The sequence below is a fragment of the Electrophorus electricus genome, chromosome 19 (genome assembly GCF_013358815.1).
Source record: "Electrophorus electricus isolate fEleEle1 chromosome 19, fEleEle1.pri, whole genome shotgun sequence".
Taxonomy (NCBI): Eukaryota; Metazoa; Chordata; class Actinopteri; order Gymnotiformes; family Gymnotidae; genus Electrophorus; species Electrophorus electricus.
This window is the reverse complement of record NC_049553.1, coordinates 6,672,237-6,679,424: the sequence shown is the minus strand read 5'-3', so window position 1 is coordinate 6,679,424 and position 7,188 is coordinate 6,672,237. Positions and strand designations below refer to the sequence as shown.

Genomic DNA, 7,188 nt, shown 5'->3' with positions numbered 1-7,188 from the left:
ACACCTGTTGTCCTGTACCTCTTTCTTTGCCTACTATGTAGATAATGGCGTAGGTTGTACACCATAATGGTCTCCTAATGCATAAAAACATCCTGGCTGACTGCTTGTTTTGTATCCTGTAAGTCGACTGTGTTTTGATTCCTGTTTTGTGTGGCTGCAGAGAGACACTGTGTTCTGCCTCCACATGTGGTTGGTCAACATGCAGACTTAAGGGAGTATACATGAGTATACATGCTTACCCAGTGCTCTCTAGTCCAGCCCTGGAGCATGAGAGAAATCGTCTGTGAGGAGAACTACATAGAGTTGGAGCAGTAAGTAGTTCCTAAGGCTTGGTGGGAATTGGGGATTAGACAGAAATGAAAACTATACATTTCTTTTAAGGTATCAGTTCAGTGGAAGATCCCAGTTGTTTCTTATGAAGGAGTGGAATAGTTTGATCTGCAGTCAAAGGTACTTGCAAACTACCGATTTCTAACGTGAAATAGAATAGATGGAGATTTGGTGACCCTTGTTTGACAGGCCGCCACCTAGTGGAGATTTTAAATGCTCTTTTAATAAAGGCTGTAATGGTTTGTCAAGTCAGGTTTTGGCTTTCTCCTTCTTGTCTCTAATGGTCATGTTCAATAAATGACTCCAGGCATTTACAGACAGAGCTGAGCAACTCTTGGCAGGGCGTGTGATCTTCTACAAACCAGGCGTCACCCCCAGAGCACTCCAGACAATAGAAGAGGCTGCAGTGTTAGGGTCCCATTCTCTGCCACAGTTACACGAATGTTAGTGCGCAGTGGCTACTCCTCCCCTCTCTCTTATACCATCAAGGTTCGAGTCAATGTGAATTCATCCATTTGTGCAGCCACCCACTCAATGTGTTGCTTAAAATCTCTCTGAATATCACTGTCCTTTTTTATTAATGTTGTGTAGTGCAAGTTTATCACTGCTTCATATTGTCTCTTTGTCTGTGAGGACCAAGGCATCCAAATGGAAGCAGTTAATGCTCTCATTATTTTCCAGCTCGAAGGGACATCAATCCCAGTTGAGATTTCTGTGGCCTGCACAAAGGTATTCACCTTTTTCCCTTATTCTACCATTTTAGTCTTTGCTCTTCTCTTCTTTTCTAGACTAGGTGAAGGTGTCAGCTACAGACTACCATTAAGTCTCATTTTGTCTCCTCTCTTCTCATCTCTTCTCTCTTTACATTTAGCATCTTTTCTTGTCTCCCTCTCCTCAGCTGAGGCTGTAGCTGATGGCCTTCACCTGCTCTCGTCATAAACCCCTGCTCTTTCTCCTCTGGTACGAGGCTGGTTCAGACACAGAGGAATGAGACTGGGGGCGGGTGGTAGAGTGCTAAGTGACCATGAGATGCGTGAGCATGGTTACAAAGCCAGCCTGAAATATCATGGAGTGGAGCTCAGGATCCTAGCAGAGGCTGGGGGAGCCCAGATAAAGGTAAATAAAGATAAACGGTGAACCATCCCACTTTCAGCTTGTACGGATTTTGTTGATGGTAGTGTTAACACTGCTTTAGTGTGATGAAATCAGCTTGTATGAAAATGAAATGCCCTTTATAGATACTTTTTAACCTGTTTGGTACTGACCTTCCTTCATTCGCATCCGCAGGGTCATGTCATTGAAAGCCAGTATGCTCAGTCTATGTCAGTGGACCTCTTTTATGTTTATCACTGGGAGGATGCTATTTGGCCTGACACTCAACATTGCCGCTTTCAACTCCTCCGCACGCCGTATGTACCAAGATGCTCTCGGTCACCCTGGGTGTGTTCGCTGCTGACGTGTACCTAGAGTGTGACAATTGGGGGTACCACTTTGGCATGGACAGAAGCACAACTCCAAGGGCTTAATTTGACCCAAGTGGTGTTCCACAATGGCAGTCATGCCTATGTACTCCAGCTTCCCTTCTCCCACGCTCTGGTCACCCAGGAGGTGGGACCTATCACTTATAAGGTATTGCACTTCGCTGTTATGGATTTGGAGTGACCTATTTGGGCATGGCCTTCAAATCACTGCTTTTGGAGTGGATGGATTCTTCTTTCAGTTAACTGGTGGACATTATAAGTGACACATCCTAGCCTTGGCCTTTAATTTCATTATCTCCCCTGAAGAGGAGCACTACAGCTATAGCACCGAGGTGGTATTTGATCTGAAAGAACCAGGTGACTCCTTGTTACATTTTGTTTCCAACACACAATCAATCATGTCTTGTGTATAGCTAAAAAGTTTTAAACCTACCAATAAACACAACCTGCTTTGGCTTAATGTCACAATTTATATGAATTTTGCATGCGAAATTACACCATTACACCAAATGCAGCAATATATTACTAGAGAATTTATTTACATACATAACAATTGTAGCACTTTGTAAGACATACAACAGTAGTTTTAATGGTAAAAAAGAAACTGTACCTTTGCTGCCATCTTGTGGCCTTTTGTAACTTAAGGCACAGCATGTGTTCCAGTGTTTAGTTCAGCTGGTTGAGGATGTGCTGGTGTGATGATGGATGATACCTGTGGAAAAGGCTAAACATGAATAACTGATGTTGATATGTGCAGGACCTGAGTTTCAAAGACCTGGTTGCTAAGGTGGAAGTCAGTGCAGTTGATGTTATGACACACAAGGTGAAGCATGCCCTTGTCCAGGGCTGCAAATTTCCTGTTAGAGAGTTGTTTAGTAATGCATAGGCATACACCCACACACACACACACACACACACACACACACACACACAAGACTGAGTGGTTAGTGTTTGTTTTTAGATCTCTCCAGTTTTCTTTTGGGAACTAATTTTCAGGTTTCAGATTTCTGGAGTACCACAAGTGCCACAGCTTCTGCTGTTTGTTTTACACAGCTAACTTTTCAGCTGCGACTACGGGCAAACACGCAATTATAGTCAGCTAGTTAATGACTTCATTCCAACATTAGGAATTCCAATCTTTATATTGTTATAAACAGAATACTCTCCAGACCTGGGGTACAGCTATTGACGTTCACCAGCCATCAGAAAGGCAGTAAGCTAATCTTCAGAATTTGTGGAAATTGAGTGTGGAATATATAATGTCATTCTGCCTTTAAATTATTAACAAAGTTATACTTTAAGATTTTAACGTTTGCCTCACGTTCACGGCGCGCCTACCTGAAGGTAGGATGGTGGTCTCAGACACCACTCGCTCCATCCCTCCCACTAAGCCTGACGGCACCAACCCACCAAACCCGTCTTGCAAACCGATGGCTACGGACAGCACCAGAGCCTTGTTAATCCCCAGCCTGGACACCTGTGGCACCATGGTGACCATGAGTGAGCTCCCTCACATCCTGTTTACAGAGATTACTCATGTGGCTATGATTAGAAAGATTATTTATCCAAAGCAGTGTGTGTGTGTGTGTGTGTGTGTGATTATACGAGATTAATTTATATATATATATATATATATATATATATATATAATTAGTTCGCACAAGTAGTTTACTCAAAACTTCACCCTCAGTAATGGCATGGAGACTGACAGTATGGGACCAAGAGGGAACAGAAACTGATCTTGAATTTACAGGACAGGAAATTTAATCATTTTGAAACTGTGTGATCTGTAGACCTGGGGATATATCCACACTCTAAGAAAGTATCAGCCATGCAGTTTCTAACAGTAATCAAAATGGTTTGGAAATGACAAAGTGAGGGGAAAAAATTAAAAAATGCAGATGTGGATTCTGTATCATTTTATGTAAGATTCTGAAATGTTTAAGCATAAAATTAGCCACTGTTTTAGTTGTAGGATGATGAGAATTCCTTTGGTGCTGACTTTTTATTTCAACAGAAGATTGTTTACGGGTTAGTGTGCCAATTCTCTGAACAGGTAAAACACTAGCAAAGGCATGTTTAACTTCCTCAGAAAATACAGTTATGAAAATATTCATACCTTTCTGTACTTTTCTGGAGAAAGTCTTGATAGCTGTGAGTAAAGGTGGAGTTTTTGCAGACCTTGGAATGTGAAGACTTGTATTGCAAATAGGAATGAGAGTCTGTAGGTTTATAATGCATGATTGGTATTTTAAACAAGAATTTTGAGACTTAATTGAAACATCCAAAAAGGTTATCCTTATGCCTGGATGTGCTATATTCCACATATTTTCCAGAGCTTGGTGGAAAGGGGACAAAGTAGTAAGCATTTAGAGCTCTTCGAGGGTGTATTTAGCAATACCAAAAATGTCATCAATGTATCTCAGATATACTAAGGCTACAGGTCCAGTGTGTTGTTTAAAAAATGTTTCTCAACAAAGAGGTTAGCAAAGTATGGTCCCATTGTAGTACCCATACTTATTTGTGAGTTTGACTTGGAGTCAAAGGGGAAGTAGTTTAGAGTTACACAAGTTAGCAGTAATATATATTGGAGTGCCTGAAGACTTAATTTAAGCTTAAATTAATGCTGTTCAGGTGGAGGGCAATTACCTCCTGTATGAGAATCAGATAAGGTCCAAACAGAAGTTCCTTCCCATAGAAGGCACCCTCATCCATATGGATGCACCACACAGGTAAGACCAGCTCTCTACAGATTGAGTAAAGTGTCCTTGCAGACTCAGTTTACATTAAATCAATGCTATTTTTTTTTTTTTTTTTTTTTGCTTTTATTTATGTAAACATTTTGGCTTTTCTAGATAAGGAATGCAGTTTTGGTTCCTGCTGTAAGTTTACTGCTTTTTAAACTTGTTTTTGTCCAATACTGACTTGCGTAACTCTGAACAAGACTGACACTGCAGTGCCGCTACCCAGTTAATGGTACTGCTACACTGCCACTTTATGCTCTTCACAATGCAACCATCAACCATTCATTACTGATGTGAAAGTGCACCCAAAGATCCAGCGGGATGAGTCATCACCATCAGCCTGTAATGAGCGGTATCGTTCTATCATGGATAAAGGAAGTCATTACACACTATAGTGATGTCATGTGGTACAATGGTATTGCTGTTTTTGGATTATCCAATTACTCAGTGTTTCTGTGAAGTGATGAATTTACGATGAGGTCATGTGTTTTATGATGTTGACATTTTGCTCAGGTGTGAATATACGAAGAGGCCTGAATGGGTAAGAAGACCTAGAGGTGCTGTGTCTCTCCCTCCTGCATTTTACCAACAGATTATTCCTGACTGTTTCATTACTTCTATGCATGGTGCACCCGCACCACCACCCCAAGCATTAACCTAAAACTTCCTTATGACCTTCTGTCATTTGGTTAATTAAAGAAATTAGAAATTAGTGACACCAGTCAAGTGTGTGTTCATGCACAATGTGTGACATTCAAACAGAGACCAATAAAATTAAAATCATTTGTCACTGTGTTTTGTCATTTGTAAAGAATCACAGGAAGCCAAATAAAGAACTGTTGGAATCAACATAAATCGGATGTTTTAGTCCTTGATGATTGGAAGCGTGTGTATTTGGCTGTGGTGTAGCGTTGTGTATTTTTAAATCATCAGTTCAAGAGTGTAATAAATACTGTCAATATTATGCATAGCTACAGCAATGGATAAAGTGGAGAAGACTTTGTACTTTTTCCTTTTCTTGCTCACCTGCTTCTCAAGGAAATAAAATTACTGATGGAGTAATTTAGTATGTGCTTGATCACGCTGTCCTCGGAGACTCCTACTTCTCCTGCCACGCAGACAGTCAGGTACAACATGGTGATGCGTCATTCCCGAATGTCTGAAAACCTGTGGTTACCTGATATAGGATTCTCAGGTTCAGACTGAGTGATTAGTTTATGTGGGATCTGTAGTGTAATCCCGACTACCAGAGCGTACTGCCTTTTTGCGTGTTCCCACTGAAGTGGCTTGAACTCCTCACTGACCATAAATTATTTAGTTAGTTATTTAGCAGGATGATGAGACATTCAGCCTTAAGTTCAAGTTGATTGTGGTGAATTGTCATGACAGAGAAACATCTGTTCTCATCTCCAAGTCTTGTTCACTGTCTTTGCCCTGGTTTCCTAGACAGGCCTTGTGTGAGGAGAACTATATGGCAGTACACCCATTTGTGCAGTTAATGCAACAGAGACTTCTAGCAGTGTCTCAGTGCCTCAGTGAAATTTTCTCTTCCTTCAGGTGTCTGTGAATAGGAAACGCTTATATCCATATACTGGTACTCTTGAAAACGACATGGGTGTAGTGCGTTTACTAGCCATCACCTACATAATATGTATTTTTGACATTGGATCCTACAGGCCATGGTAATGTAGTTTCCTCATGTCTGACACCTCGCAGGGATCAGCTGTCTCTGACTGGCCGGTTGTATTCGAGAGGGCGGTATGGCAGCCTTTGGTCATGTCTACTGAAAGAGCAGAAGCTCTAGGCTATCTCCTGATGGCCACTGCAGGTCGAATAATCTTCTGCACTGCCTTCAGACAGCCCCACACATCCGTTAAAATGGTGAGACTTTCTCCCAAACTTGTCTTGGGAGTTATGAAGAAGGCTGCTGGTTCAAGCACCACCACTGCCAAGTTGCCACTGTTGGCAAGGCGCTTAACCTTCAATTGCTCAAGTTGTACTCAGTAATAATTGTAAGTCACTTTGGATAAAAGTGTCAACTAAATACCATAAATGTAAATGCATGTTTACACAAATTGAGCTTGATTCATGAAACAAATGTGTATAACAATGTAAACAAAGGAAAGTTTATTTATATAGCACTTTTCACAACAGCAGTTTTCACAGAAAGCAGCTTTACATATGTCCTGGCCCAAACCCTAATAGAGCAAGCCAAAGGTGAGAGTGGCTCCCAGAGGCTGAGAGGAAGAATCCTCAAGAGGAACCAAGACTCATAAAGGGCAACCCATCCTCCTCTGACTGACACCTGACAGCATGATGACATATTTGATATGAAGAAAAGGTAGCAAATGTGAACTAGGAATAATGATCGCAGCAAGTGGGGGAGGGATTAAATTGATATTATAGTCTTAAATTCTAAAGTGTGACATGGCAGTAGTGTGTCAATATCCAGGGCCAGGTCTGGTGGAAGGCCAGCTTGGGAAGGTCAAAGGTTTCCTTTGTCAGGCACACAGTAACAAACGACCTCATGATAGTAGAGATTGGTCCTGGGACAGGACAGGGAAGCTCAGTCTCAGAATTTAACCTAAAGGAGCAGGGATAGCTCAGAGAAAAGCAGAGATGGACAGGAAGAG

At 41.5% G+C, this 7,188-nt stretch overlaps 1 long non-coding RNA gene across 2 annotated transcripts; it reads left to right on the top strand.

Annotated features, from left to right (window-relative positions):
• The first annotated feature begins 233 nt into the window (after positions 1 to 233).
• On the top strand, positions 234 to 1,945 carry LOC113579825. 2 transcript variants are annotated; one of them, XR_003410910.2, is made up of 6 exons: positions 250 to 311; positions 382 to 450; positions 638 to 819; positions 1,012 to 1,059; positions 1,229 to 1,446; positions 1,618 to 1,945. It is a non-coding gene; the product is annotated as an uncharacterized LOC113579825 (long non-coding RNA). The 2 variants fall into 2 exon arrangements; XR_003410909.2 differs by lacking the exons at positions 382 to 450; positions 638 to 819 and having other exon boundaries at positions 234 to 311.
• The last annotated feature ends 5,243 nt before the right edge of the window (positions 1,946 to 7,188 follow it).